This window comes from Triturus cristatus, chromosome 6 (genome assembly GCF_964204655.1).
Source record: "Triturus cristatus chromosome 6, aTriCri1.1, whole genome shotgun sequence".
Lineage (NCBI taxonomy): Eukaryota > Metazoa > Chordata > Amphibia > Caudata > Salamandridae > Triturus > Triturus cristatus.
In genome coordinates this window covers 1,084,599,286-1,084,614,274 of record NC_140589.1, presented here as the reverse complement: position 1 = coordinate 1,084,614,274, position 14,989 = coordinate 1,084,599,286, and positions in this window count along the sequence as shown.

Genomic DNA, 14,989 nt, shown 5'->3' with positions numbered 1-14,989 from the left:
CAGTGGTCCTTATACCACTTCTTTAGTATATGGTTTGCGTGGCCCCTAGGGCCTAACTGTATTACTTACCTGTGTGACTTAATGTATGCTTAAATAAGACTGTGTTGTACTTACCTCGAATCTCATAAAGAGTGCTGAGGGTTTGACTAGAATAAATACACTTTACTTTATATATATATCTGTTGTGGTGTCCTTTCATTTGGTATTCAAGGGATTATATATGGTATCACAGCTGGCTTCACATGCCATTCAGAGTTTAGCCTAAGACTGCTCTTGTCCATGCTACCACTAGGATAGCTGGTCTATAAGGTTGACTTTACAACCAATCACCATAAGGGTTGTTTGGACTGATATAAGGTGTACACTAGAACTAGTGACATCATACATCAGGCCAGCTTCTCACATTGGTGAGCAGCGGTTGGGATCTGAGCTTGCTGTTGTAATACCATTATAATCTTGAGATACTAAATTAAAAGATCACACAGATATTGTTTAGGTACATATAACATAGATTATAATACTTAAGTCCTACTGGACTTAGTGGTTGTAGGTTGAAGGGAGTAACACACCCTGACTACAACTACCAGAGAGGTTTAGTAGAAACAACTAGTGTAGGTAGGTGCACACACCACACCCTCACTAGATCATGTCTCTGGGAGGAGATCAAGGAGATGCTCTCTCAGGAGGGGCAGGTCTGAAAAAGACCCCCTCTAGATATGATACCCTAACTTTTCAGGAGATGAGACAATTGTGTACCTCCAGAAAGTTAAAACAGGGTGCAAACCCTACCCTCCTTCAGCTAGTGCAGATCCTAGAGGAATATGATGCTCTTAGGGCTTCACAGGCTAGTACCCTAGGTACAAAGGAGGGTCTACCCACTACAGATGAGTCAGATGGGACTTCAGATGAAGAGGTAGACAGCCAGGGCCATGTAGGAAGACTTAGCCAGGCTAACCTAAGCTTACATGGGAGTTTGCATGGGGTCCCCCCATACAAACCCCCAAGTGGGCTTAACCAGAGAAGCAGGAGAGACAGATCCCCTTCAAGGGAATCCATCCACTCCCATGTCTCTAGCATCTCTAATGCCTCTTCTCACAGGGGAATGACTTCCCCCCAGAGAAAGGAGCATGAAGCCAGAATGAGGGAAGCTAATCTGAGGATTGAGAGGGAAGAACTTGCCCTTGCCAAGGAGAAGCTTGCGCTGGCTACAGAGCAAAAGTTAAGTGGGTTAGAACCCACTGGTGGCAGCAATATCCCTAAGGATAGAGACAGGCACTATGATAATAGAAACCTGAGCAAGATTGTCCCTCCCTACAAGTGTGGGGATGACATCCACAAATGGATAACTGCTTTGGAGAGGGCTGGCAAAGTACAGCAGGTACCCCAAAGTCAGTGGGCAGCTATCTTGTGGCTCTCCTTCTCTGAGAAAGGTAGAGACAAGCTCCTCACAGTTAGTGATGAGGATGCAGACAATTACACTGTCCTGAAGAGTGCTCTAATTGATGGGTTTGGCCTAACCACTGAACAATACAGGTTGTTGTTCAGGGATACCCGGAAGACACAGACTCAGGACTGGACTGACTTTGTAGATTGTGCCACTAAGGCTCTGGAAGGCTGGCTAGTGGGAAGTAAGGTTAAGGATTGTATAATTTGATCATGAGAGAACAAATCCTTAACAACTATCAAAACCAGCTACTGCATCAACACCTGATTGATTCTGATCTGACTTCTCCCCAAGAATTGGGAAAGAAGGCAGATAGATGGGTCAGGACTAGAGTTAAGCAGAAAAACCAGAACCAGGGCAGTGATCAGAAAAAGGCAGACCAGAAGGGTAATGATCAGAAACAAAAAGACCAGAAGTCTTCACCAGGCCCCCAAAAGGCTCAGGGGGAGGGTGGTCCCAAAAAGGATAAAAAGAAAGATGGCCAAAAGAAACCATGGTGCAACTATTGTAAGTCCAACTCACATTGGTTTAGTGAGTGCACCAAAAAGGATAAGCCCCCAGCCACCATTGCCCCTAAGGCAACTGTACCCCCTAGTTCAGCTGTAAGTGGTGGTTCCCAGCAAAAGGGTGTAGTAGGGTTAACCCTGGGAACTGAGGAGGATTCTGGCCTAGTCAGAATACCTACTCAGGCTGTTCTGATCTGTGATGGGGACTTAGCTTTGTCCTCTACTGTAGGCCCCTGATCAGGTTGAGTTTCTTGGGACAGGGGGACCTTCAAGGGCAGATCTGAGGCAGGCTCAATTAGACTGCCCCTCTCTTGAACCCCTCAGACAGCAGGCTGCTGCTGAGGCTGCAAAGAATGCTCAAGGTACCCATAGAGTGTATTGGGATGAAGGGCTACTGTATTCAGAGGCTAGAGACCCCAAGCCTGGTGCATCCAGGAGGTTGGTCATACCACTGAAGTTCAGAGGCTACCTTCTTACCTTGGCCCATGATATTCCCCTTGCAGGACACTTAGGCCAGAACAAGACTTGGGACAGGCTTGTCCCTCACTTTCACTGGCCCCACATGTCAGAAGATACCAAGGAGTTTTGTCGCTCCTGTGTCACCTACCAAGCCAGTGGCAAATCAGGTGGCACCACAAAGGCCCCCCTCATACCACTCCCTGTGGTGGGGGTTCCCTTTGAAAGAGTGTTCATAGATATTGTAGGACCAATGGACCCACAAACAGCCTCTGGGCACAGATTTATACTGGTGATAGTGGACCATGCCTCCAGGTATCCAGAAGCTATTCCCCTGAGGACCACAACAGCACCTGTTGTGGCAAGGGCCCTGCTTGGAGTATTCTCCAGAGTGGGCTTTCCAAAGGAGGTCATTTCTGACAGAGGTGCCAACTTCATGTCAGGATACTTGACTGCAATGTGGAAGGAGTGTGGTGTGAACTACAAGTTCACCACCCCCTATCATCCACAGTGCAATGGGCTTGTTGAGAGATTCAACAAGACCCTAAAGGGAATGAGAAAAGGGTTACCAGACAAGCTTAGGCGAAGATGGGACATCCTTTTACCCTGCCTTCTGTTTGCTTACAGAGAGGTCCCACAAAAGGGGGTTGGCTACAGCCCTTTTGAGCTTTTGTTTGGGCATCCTGTAAGAGGACCCCTATGTTTAGTAAGGGAAGGATGGGAGAGACCTCTCAGACAACCCAAACTTGATATAGTGGATTATGTACTTGGTCTCCGCTCCAGGATGGCAGAGTATATGAAGAAGGCTTCTAAAAACCTTGAGGCAAGCCAAGAACTCCAAAAAGCTTGGAATGACCAAAAGGCTGTGCTGACTGTTTACCAGCCAGGGCAGAAAGTGTGGGTGTTGGAGCCAGTGGCCCCAGCAGCACTCCAAGACAAATGGTCTGGGCCCCACACTATTGGTGAGAAAAAGGGAGAAGTCACCTACTTGGTGGACCTTGGGACTCCCAGAAGCCCCCACAGGGTGCTTCATGTCAACAGATTGAAGGCATATGTTGACAGGGCAGACATGGGCTTACTCATGGCTACAGATGAGGGGCAGGAGGAAGAGAGTGACCCTCTCCCAGACCTGTTGACTCAGAACCCTGATGATGGCTCAGTTGATGGTGTGGTCTTTTCTGACAGCCTCACTGTCCATCAGCAACAGGACTGCAGACAAGTTCTGCAATCCTACAGACATATGTTCTCTCTGACCCCAAGTCAGACAAACTGGTGCACCCATGAGGTGGACACTGGTGACAGTCTGCCTGTGAAGAGTAAAATCTACAGGCAACCTGACCATGTCAGGGACTGCATAAAAGTTGAGGTACAAAAGATGTTGGAGCTGGGAGTCATTGAACCTTCAGAGAGCCCTTGGGCTAGTCCTGTAGTTCTTGTTCCAAAACCTCACACCCAAGATGGTAAGAGAGAGATGAGGTTTTGTGTGGATTACAGAGGTCTCAATGCTGTCACTAGGACAGATGCCCACCCAATACCTAGGGCAGATGAGCTCATTGACAGAATGGCAGCTGCTAAGTTTTTGAGCACATTTGACCTGACAGCAGGCTACTGGCAAATCAGACTAGCTGAGAATGCAAAGGCCAAAACTGCTTTCTCGACCCCAGGAGGACATTATCAATTTGTGGTAATGCCCTTTGGTTTGAAGAATGCACCTGCCACTTTCCAAAGGTTGGTGAATCAAGTCCTTACTGGGTTGGATGATTATTGTGCAGCTTATCTTGATGATATTGCTGTCTTTAGCTCCACCTGGGAGGATCACCTGGTCCACCTGAGGAATGTTTTAGAGGCCCTGCAAAAGGCAGGCCTCACTATCAAGGCCACTAAGTGCCAGATAGGGCAGAGCAAGGTTGTATACCTGGGCCACCTAGTTGGTGGGGGTCAGGTTCAACCACTGGAGAGCAAGATCTAGACCATAAAGGACTGGACTCCTCCAACTACTCAGACTCAGGTCAGAGCTTTCTTGGGCCTGACTGGGTACTACAGAACGTTTGTTAAGAACTATGGGTCCATTGTGACACCACTTAATGACTTGACCTCCAAGAAAATGCCAAAGAATGTTCAGTGGACAGTAAGCTGTCAAAAAGCATTTGATGACCTGAAGCAGGCCATGTGCAGTGCACCTATTCTGAAAAGTCCAGACTACTCCAAAGAGTTCATTGTCCAGACAGATGCTTCTGAGTTGGGTGTGGGAGCTGTTCTTTCACAACTTAATATAGATGGTCAAGACCAGCCCATTGCTTTTATAAGTAGAAGGCTGACCCCTAGAGAGAAACGTTGGTCAGCTATTGAGAGGGAGGCCTTTGCTGTGGTTTGGGCCCTGAAGAAGCTGAGGCCATACTTGTTTGGCACTCACTTCAAGATTCAGACAGACCATAAGCCCCTCTTGTGGCTAAATCAGATGAAGGGTAAAAATCCCAAACTTCTTAGGTGGTCCATTTCCCTACAGGGGATGGACTTCACAGTGGAACATAGACCTGGGACTGACCATGCCAATGCAGATGGACTCTCCAGATATTTCCACTTAGAACATGAAGACTCAACTGGTCAAGGTTAGTTTAATGTCCCTAAGTTTGGGGGGGGGGGGTTGTGTAGGAGAGTAGGGTCTGCTTTCTATGTTCACCCCCACTTTTTGCTTTTGCTTTACTGGTTTTCGACTTAGATGTGGCTGTGGGCCTGCTAACCAGACCCAGAGCCCTGCTGTTCTCTCTCTAAATTGATACTATGTACTTTAGGTGCATAACCCATTTGGATAGGATCACCTTATTGGCCCCTGTACAGTGTACCTTAGGTACCCAGGGCATAGGTGTACCCTAGGCCTACCAGGGGCTGCAGCATGTATTATGCCACCCCTGGCCTGGCCTTCCATTATGACACAACTGGCTGATCACTCAGCTGGGGCAAGGTCGTGTAATCACCCCTTGCTTAGGTGTAGTATTCCTATACCTATCTTATATATAGACACATGTGTACCTATCAGCCACTCCTATGGCAGGCCTTAACAATCCTGGAGGCAGAGTGCTTGGTAACATGTGAGATGGTGCTCTAGCATGAGCTGAGCCTGTCTGCAGCTTTCGGAACCATGTCCTTATAGCTGTTCTATGATATAGCCTACCATATACTCTTAAAGTGCCTTATAATCTTAAACGGTTATGGTAACTATGGTTTGGCTTTATCAATACATGTCGTGTAAGGTGTCTAACACTTTGGAATAATACCCCCATCCCATTTCTGGGGATGAGGATATTATCCCTCCCTTCTAGAGGGAGAAGACATGTTGTAACCTACTTACCCGGTTAAAGTTAACCAGAGCCCCAGCATCACAAAATGGATGCTGCTGCCACGACACAAGTCTGACCTCCTGCTGCTGGGAGTGATCCCGGCAAGGGAGGCTTGGACAATAGGTTTCCTGCCTTGGGAGGTGCGAGCACCAGCCCAGACAGGCCTTAGTGTATTGGGGCAGGGAGGGATGAAAGAAACGAGACACTCCCTGGGGCACACAAGGTGCTCCATGCATAGTCCAGTTCAAACCGGTGCTGGGTCACACCAGCCCCAGTCCTGGCGCAAAACTGGACAAAGGGAAGGGGGTGTAACCACCCCCCTCCCAGGTCCCACCCATAAGGCGTGACCTAGCAGGCAACCCAGCCCCCCAGATTAGCATAAGAGTGGTAGCTGGGCCCCAGGAGATTAGATTATCCTGAACCTGCAACTTGAACAGAAACTCTGGACCTTCGACATTCGACGAAAGAGGAAGACTGAAGAATCTCCCTTGTGGCCAAGGAGTGGCTACCCTGTGCAAACAGACACCATCAAGAGACTACCCTTTGCTTTGCTGAAGTTCTACGAGGGACCGACTGCAGAGCCCGACCAGAGCCTTGACTTCCAGACTTCTCCGACCCTGATCCACATCCACAGCCGAGCTGAGATCCGTGGAGGCGACGAGAGACGTGGGACCGGCTACCTGGGAAAAGTGGCGAGTATCTTCCAGCGCAGCTTCTCAGGTACCCTCGAAGTTGTGCACCGGGGATTGAGAAGCCCCAATCCCAAGCACCATCTGCACTGAAGATCAGCCCCCCACACTCCACGAGTCCTGCGTGGGGCCCTTCTGCATTTTCCTGCTTGCCGCGTCTGTCCGGTTGCTTGCCCGTTGGCTAGCGGCCTCTGTGACGACACACCTTGAAATCTTCACTGCTGGTTTGGCTCCTCCAGACTGGCTCCCGCTTCTTTGCAAAAGAGAAGCACCCCAGACCCTCCTGGTGTGCATCAGAAGCAAGTCCTCCGTTCTTCGTGGGTTCCGCTTGCCAAGGCTTGGTGAGTCCTAGTTCGACTTCGACGCCGCCGACAGCAAGAGCCTTCGTGGGACAGCTCGCCTCCTGGTCCTGGTCGTCCTCGACGTCTCCTGGTACCCGTGGCTGCAGCGACAAGCTTCACCCTTCACCTGCAATCTTCACGACATCGCCTGGTTCCTTCCTGGTTCCACGTGGTCACTGGCTAGTGACCTTGACTCTGTCCCTTCTGCTTGCAGGTACCCTTCCTTCTTGATCCCGGCCTTGGGATCCACCGGACACTCTGCACTGACTGCCTGTCAGCAACTTTCCTTCAGGCATCCATAGAAGTCCACGACGAAACCCGACGCAAGTTCACACCTATGCACCCGCAGCCCGTGGGCTAGGTAACTTGGGTACTTCGGTGCTCACAAGGGTAGTGACTATCCTAGGGTCTAGTTTCCGAGTCTCGACTCGCTGCTTCAGAAGTGTCCTTAAACTGCTTATTTCAAAACTGTACTATTTCTATCGACTATACGCATTACGCGTGAGTGTTTCCACTCTGCACCTGAATCCCGTGGGCCTCCCACTTCCTAACTGTTGGTAGTGTAGTGTAGCCCCAGCGATTCCCTAGGCCTAGGCCTATTCTATTTCCGTGACAGTGGTCCTTATACCACTTCTTTAGTATATGGTTTGCGTGGCCCCTAGGGCCTAACTGTATTACTTACCTGTGTGACTTAATGTATATTTAAATAAGACTGTGTTGTACTTACCTCGAATCTCATAAAGAGTGCTGAGGGTTTGACTAGAATAAATACACTTTATTTTATATATATATCTGTTGTGGTGTCCTTTCATTTGGTATTCAAGGGATTATATATGGGATCACAGCTGGCTTCACATGCCATTCAGAGTTTAGCCTAAGACTGCTCTTGTCCATGCTACCACTAGGATAGCTGGTATATAAGGTTGACTTTACAACCAATCACCATAAGGGTTGTTTGGACTGATATAAGGTGTACACTAGAACTAGTGACATCAAATATCAGGCCAACTTCTCACATAGGCACTAGGCCAACCCACGCAAGTGAGGTACCATTTTTCGTGTAAGTCTTTGGGGAACGCGGCGTTGGTGGAAATTTGTGGATCAACGCAGATTCCAGAACTTTCCACCACTGAAATGTGTTTTTTGGACAATTTTTTAGGTTTGCAAGGGATTCTGGGTAACAGAACCTGGTGGGAGGCAGTCAAGTCAACCCATCCTGGATTCCCTTGGGAGTCTAGGTTTCAAAAATGTATAGGTATGCTAGGTTTCCCTAGGTGCCGGCAGAGCTAGGGTTCAACAACTACTGCTAGGCTCTTTGCCAAAAAAGGGTCATTTTTCACTACGAAATTGAGGTGTGAGCACGTTGTGTTTTGCTCCGTATCCTGTCGGGGGCACTAGGCCGACCCACTCAAGTGAGGTACCATTTTTCTCGTAAGACTTTGCGGAAACTGAACTGGAGCGCTCGATTTTGGACCTCCGCCCGGGGAAGGCGCTGGGCCCCAACGGCCTGCCTATCGAGCTCTACAAGCTGAAGCCGGACGTCCTTGGCAGGCATCTCCTCCGAATGTTTGAGGAGAGTGTAGAGGCGGGGATACTGCCGCGTGACCAACGCGTGGCCACCATAGTGGCCATACCAAAGGAGGGGAGGCCCAGGGATGCCTGCTCCTCGTATAGGCCGATCTCTCTACTGAACGCAGAGCCGAAAATACTGGCCAAGGCTCTTGCGAACAGGCTCCACTCAGTTCTCCCCATGCTGGTCCACCCGGACCAATCCGGCTTCATGCCCCACCGTAACACGGCGCTCAATCTCCGCCGCCTGCACGGGGTACTGGGTAGGTGTCATACGATTCGGGAGGACGCGGTGGTGGTATCGCTTGATGCCACAATGGCATTCGATACACTCGAATGGCCCTACATGATGGCAGTACTCCGAAAGCTGGGTTTTGGACCGCGCTTCGCGGCATGGGTTCGCCTCCTATACACGGAGCCACTGGCGCAGGTAGTGGTTAACGGCAGGGTGTCGGAGGTGTTTGGTCTGGAGAGGGGTACCAGGCAGGGATGCCCGCTCTCCCCTCTCCTCTTCGCGCTTTCTCTCGAGCCGCTGGCGGCGTGGATCCGACAGGACAGATGCCTCACGGGGCTACGGTGGGCGGACGGCTGGGAAGACAGAATATCCCTCTACGCGGATGATATCCTTCTTTATCTTTCCCACCCGCGGCGATCTATACTGGCGGTGATGGATATTCTTGTCAGCTTCGGGAAGAATTCTGGGTTTTGCATCAACTGGGCGAAATCCGTCCTCTATTTTCTGCACGGCGACCCCCCCAGACTGCCTGACACCTGTCCACTAGCAATCGCGGATGAAGGCTTTAGATACCTCGGAGTGTTTGTCACACTGGATAAGGCCCTCCGGTTTGAAAGGAATCTCATGCCGCCACTGCAACGGTTCCAGCGTGACTCAGCCTCGTGGCAACGGCTGCCGCTGTCGCTGCTGGGCCGCGCGGCCCTCTTCAAAATTATGGCCCTCCCTAGGTTTCTCTATGCGCCCCAAAACCATCCGGACTTGGTGCCTGCCTCGTACTTTGCGGCGGTGGAGGCGGCACAGAGGGCCCTCCTATGGTCGGGAGCGCCCAGAATAGCGCTGCGGAAGCTCACCCTGGGGTGGTATGATGGGGGAATCGCTCTCCCGGATATCCGCAAATACTATTGGGCCGCCCACCTGTCGGCAATAAACCAGGGGACATACTGCGACGGCAACGACCCGGGGTACGGGATGGATAGGTGGTTGCTCCCAGGGGGGAACTACGACGTTGCGTTATACTCTAGACCGGGTAAGTTCCACCTCACGGGGCCAACGAAACACTCAGTTCAAATATGGCACACCGCGCACCGGGCGCTGGGGTGGGCTAACACACTTACACTGGCCACCCCCCTGTGGGCGTCAGAGAGATTGGGCAGCTTGAGGCACACAAAGGGGTTCCGTAACTGGGACCTCATTGGGATCTCCCGGGTGGGGGACCTTTGGGGGCCGGAGGGGGTCAGACCATTTGACTACCTCCAGGACACCTACGACATGGCGCGAACAGAATATTTCCGGTACCTCCAGGTCCGTCAATCCCTTCGAGCCAACATCCTCCGGGGACCCGCCCTCCGCAGGCCTCCCCGCTTGAGGACAGGCTGTTGGACGGCCACATGCCGGAGCATGCCATTTCCCTCACATACAAAAAACTGATTAAGAACCCCCCCGACCCCCTAGACTCCCTGAAAGCAAAATGGGTGGCAGACGGGCTGGAGATTGATGATGAGGAGTGGATTAGCGCGCTGGGGTCTCCTAGGGAGGTAGCGATATCAGCTAGGCTCCGACTGGTGCAGTTAAAAATTTTGCACATGGTATATGTCTCCTGCACCAGGCTCCAGGCGATGGGTAGGGGAGGGGAGGGACTGTGCCGTCGGGGGTGTGGAGAGAGAGGTTCCTTTTTTCATATTCTATGGGAGTGCCCGGGGGTACAGCGGTACTGGAGGCGAGTGGTGTCCTGTATGGGGGAGGTGTGGGAAACTGAGATACGCACGGAGGCTAAGAGATGCTTGCTGAACATTTGGGAACCCACAGACTTGTCCCAACGGGGGAGACTATGGGTCACACTGGGACAAATTGTTGCCAAAAGGAATATAGCCCGCCTCTGGGGGGCACCGACCCTGCCGAAACTGAGGGACTGGCAGAACGATATGGACTGGTGTATGCTACAGGAAAAGACGGTATACACGGCACAAGGGTGTCCCAGGAAATGGGAGGAGGTGTGGTCGCTCTGGAACGCATACCGGGGGGATATAGTTGAGCCACCGCGGGCCCGCCTATCCGGCCTCGAAAGTGTTGACGCCATATAGGCTGCAGGCCGGTTCGGGCTGCTAGCCTGGTCTTTTGACTGTCCTCATAAGTTCCCGGTGCTGCGCCACTCTAGATGCACTGCATGAAAGAGACCTGTCTTGTGTGACCTGTTTGTTTTTTTTTTTTTTTTTTTCCTGAAAATAATAAAAAGATTTACAAAAAAAAAAAAGACTTTGCGGAACGCGGGGTGGGTGGAAATTTGTTGATCCATGCAGATTCCAGGACTTTCCACCACAGAAATGTGGGGAACATGTGTTATTTTTTACAATTTTTTAGGTTTGCAAGGGATTCTGGGTAACAGAACCTGGTGGGAGGCAGCTAAGTCACCCCATCCTGGATTCCTCTGGGTGTCTGGTTTTAGAAAATGTATAGGTTTGCTAGGTTTCCCTAGGTGCCGGCAGAGCTAAGGTTAAAAAACTACAGCTAGGCACTTTGCTAAAAAAGGGTCATTTTTCCCTGAGAAATTAAGGTGTGACCACGTTGCGTTTTGCGCAGTTTCCTGTTGCGGGCACTAGGCCGACCCACACAAGTGAGGTACCATTTTTCTCATAAGACTTTCCGGAACGCGGGGTGAGTGGAAATTTGTTGATCCATGCAGATTCCAGAACTTTCCACCACTGAAATGTGTTTTTTGGACAATTTTTTAGGTTTGCAAGGGATTCTGGGTAACAGAACCTGGTGGGAGGCAGTCAAGTCAACCCATCCTGGATTCCCCAGGGTGTCTAGGTTTCAAAAATGTATAGGTATGCTAGGTTTCCCTAGGTGCCGGCAGAGCTAGGGTTCAACAACTACAGCTAGGCTCTTTGCCAAAAAAGGGTAATTTTTCACTATGAAATTGAGGTGTGACCACGTTGAGTTTTGTTCCGTTTCCTGTCGGGGGCACTAGGCCGACCCACACAAGTGAGGTACCATTTTTCTCATAAGACTTTGTGGAATGCGGGGTGGGTGAAAATTTGTTGATCCATGCAGATTCCAGAACTTTCCATCACAAAAATGTGGGAAAAATGTGTGTTTTTTTGACAATTGTTTAGGTTTGCAAGGGATTCTGGGTAACAGAACCTGGTGGGAGGCAGTCAAGTCACCCCATCCTGGATTCCCCTGGGTGTCTAGGTTTCAAAAATGTACAGGTTTGCTAGGTTTCCCTAGGTGCCGGCAGAGCTAGGGTTAAAAAACTACAGCTAAGCACTTTGCCAAAAAAGGGTCATTTTTCACTGCGAAATTGAGGTGTGTCCACGTTGCGTTTTGCGCCGTTTCCTGTTGTGGGCACTAGGCCAACCCACACAAGTGAGGTACCATTTTTCTCGTAAGACTTTGGGGAACGCGGAGTTGGTGGAAATTTGTGGATCCACGCAGATTCCAGAACTTTCCACCACTGAAATGTGTTTTTTGGACAATTTTTTAGGTTTGCAAGGGATTCTGGGTAACAGAAACTGGTGGGAGGCAGTCAAGTCAACCCATCCTGGATTCCCCTGGGTGTCTAGGTTTAAAAAATGTATAGGTTTGCTAGGTTTCCCTAGGTGCCGGCAGGGCTAGGGTTAAAAAACGACAGGTAAGCACTTTGCCAAAAAAGGGTCATTCTTCCCTGCGAAATTGAGGTGTGACCACGTTGGGTTTTGCGCCGTTTCCTGTTGCGGACACTAGGCCAACCCACACAAGTGAGGTACCATTTTTCTCGTAAGACTTTGGGGAACGCGGAGTTGGTGGAAATTTGTGGATCCACGCAGATTCCAGAACTTTCCACCACAGAAATGTGTTTTTTGGGACAATTTTTTAGGTTTGCAAGGGATTCTGGGTAACAGAACCTGGTGGGAGGCAGTCAAGTCACCCCATCCTGGATTCCCCAGGGCGTCTAGTTTTAAAAAATGTAGAGGTATGCTAGGTTTCCCTAGGTGCCGGCAGAGCTAGGGTTAAAAAACTACAGCTAGGCTCTTTGCCAAAAAAGGGTAATTTTTCACTACGAAATTGAGGTGTGACCATTTGTGTTTTGCGCCGTTTCCTGTCGCGGGCACTAAGCCTGACCCACACAAGTGAGGTACCATTTTTCTCGTAATACTTTGCGGAATGTGGGGTGGGTGGAAATTTGTTGATTCATGCAGATTCCATAACTTTTCATCACAGAAATGTGGGAAAAATGTGTGTTTTTTTTACAATTGTTTAGGTTTGCAAGGGATTCTGGGTAACTGAACCTGGTGGGAAGCAGTCAAGTCACCGCATCCTGGATTCCCCTGGATGTCTAGGTTTCAAAAATGTATAGGTTTGCTAGGTTTCCCTAGTTGCCGGCAGAGCTAGGGTTAAAAAACTACAGCTAAGCACTTTGCCAAAAAAGGGTCATTTTTCACTGCAAAATTGAGGTTTGTCCACGTTGCGTTTTGCGCCGTTTCCTGTTGTAGGCACTAGGCCAACCCACGCAAGTGAGGTACCATTTTTCATGTAAGACTTTGGGGAACGCGGCGTTGGTGGAAATTTGTGGATCAACGCAGATTCCAGAACTTTCCACCACCGAAATGTGTTCTTTGGACAATTTTTTAGATTTGCAAGGGATTCTGGGTAACAGAACCTGGTGGGAGGCAGTCAAGTCAACCCATCCTGGATTCCCCTGGGAGTCTAGGTTTCAAAAATGTATAGGTATGCTAGGTTTGCCTAGGTGCCGGCAGAGCTAGGGTTCAACAACTACAGCTAGGCTCTTTGCCAAAAAAGGGTCATTTTTCACTACGAAATTGAGGTGTGAGCACGTTGTGTTTTGCTCCGTTTCCTGTTGGGGGCACTAGGCCGACCCACACAAGTGAGGTACTATTTTTGTCGTAAGACTTTGTGGAATGCGGGGTGGGTGGAAATTTGTTGATCCCTGTAGATTCCAGAACTTTCCACCACAGAAATGTGGGGAAAATTAGTTTTTTTGGACAAATGTTTTAGGTTTGCAAGGGATTCTGGGTAACAGATCCTGGTGGGAGACAGTCAAGTCACCCCATCCTGGATTCCCCTCGGTGTCTAGTTTTCAAAAATGTACAGGATTGCTAGGTTTCCTGTTGGACTTGGCCCTTCTGGCAGGTTCACCCCTGAACTTTTTGCTTTTTATTGGTGACTTGGTGTAGTGATTTTTGGTTTCTGCGCACTTTACCGCTGTGTCCCAGGGTAAAGTGCGTGCGTGTTGTGAGGTTGGCCTGCCCTCTCATAGGAATGCATGGGGGAATGTATGTGTCCTGGTAGTTCCTGATGCGTGGGGTGTGCAGGCCCGAGTTTTGTATGTGCGGACTCGTGTGATTGAATGCTGCGCGATGATGTGTGCGGCGTGCATGTACCTAGTGTGGAAGTGCCACTTCTAGAAGTGGGCACTTCGGTGTGCAGTATGAAATGTGTGGCTTGTCTGGCGATTGGCTGGTTGAGGTCATGTGACGGACTTGGGAAATCCCCAGAGTCAGGAGGAGTCACCCAGTGGTGAATGGGAGTTTAGCATACTGATGGCTGGGGAGGAGTACACCTGGGTCCTGAATAGGACAGGTCTTTCCCCACACAATGCTGGCTCCAGCCCCTGTGGTGCGTCTAATGACCCTAGCCCTGCCAGTGAATAGGGAGAGGGGCTGAGCAAAACAAAGTGCTCAGGAACCTGTTGAAACTGGTTCGCCCCTTCCCTGCACCTTCAGACAAAGACTTTTACTGTATAAAAAGGGGCTGTGTCCCCTTACAATTTGTTCTCTTGCAGGATCAACTTGAGGGGGGGCCTGCTGCTGCTGGGCGCCAGGGGAGACCGCCACTGGGGACTGCCTCCCTGCTGGAGGGCCCTGTGAGCTGGCTCTGGGCCCAGCCTTTGCGCCCTGCTCTTGGAAGACTTTATTGCAGGACTCTTGTTGTTTATAGCGCTGGGAGCGCTGTTTGACTTTATAGCGCTGTGAGCGCTCTGATTCTGATAGCGGGTGCCCACCCCGCGATTCCGCCGGTATCTGCCAGGTTCGGCGGGTGCCCACCCCGCCGTTGTGCTCGTTTGCCAGGGAGCCTACCCCTCTCATTGCCAAGGAAATCACCGCCGCGGCCGGGCTTCAGCCGGAAGCCAGGCAGGCCGAGGGCGGGCCTCCGGGACAACCGGAACTTAGAGAAGGAGGGCGGGAGCCTACCCCGCCTCCTACCGAGCGTCGCGGTTGCAGCCTGGTCGGAGAAGTGAAGATCCAGGCGGGAGCCCACCCCGCCGCTGGACCGTGAGTAGGAGTGCGTCCAGAGCTTGTGCGGAGGGGGGCGCGAGGCACGTTGTCGGTGCCTGCCCCTCCGCGGTACAGGTGAAGCCTCGGAAGCCTTCCTCCCCCCCGCGGAGCGGAGAGAGAAAAGACGACGCGGGAG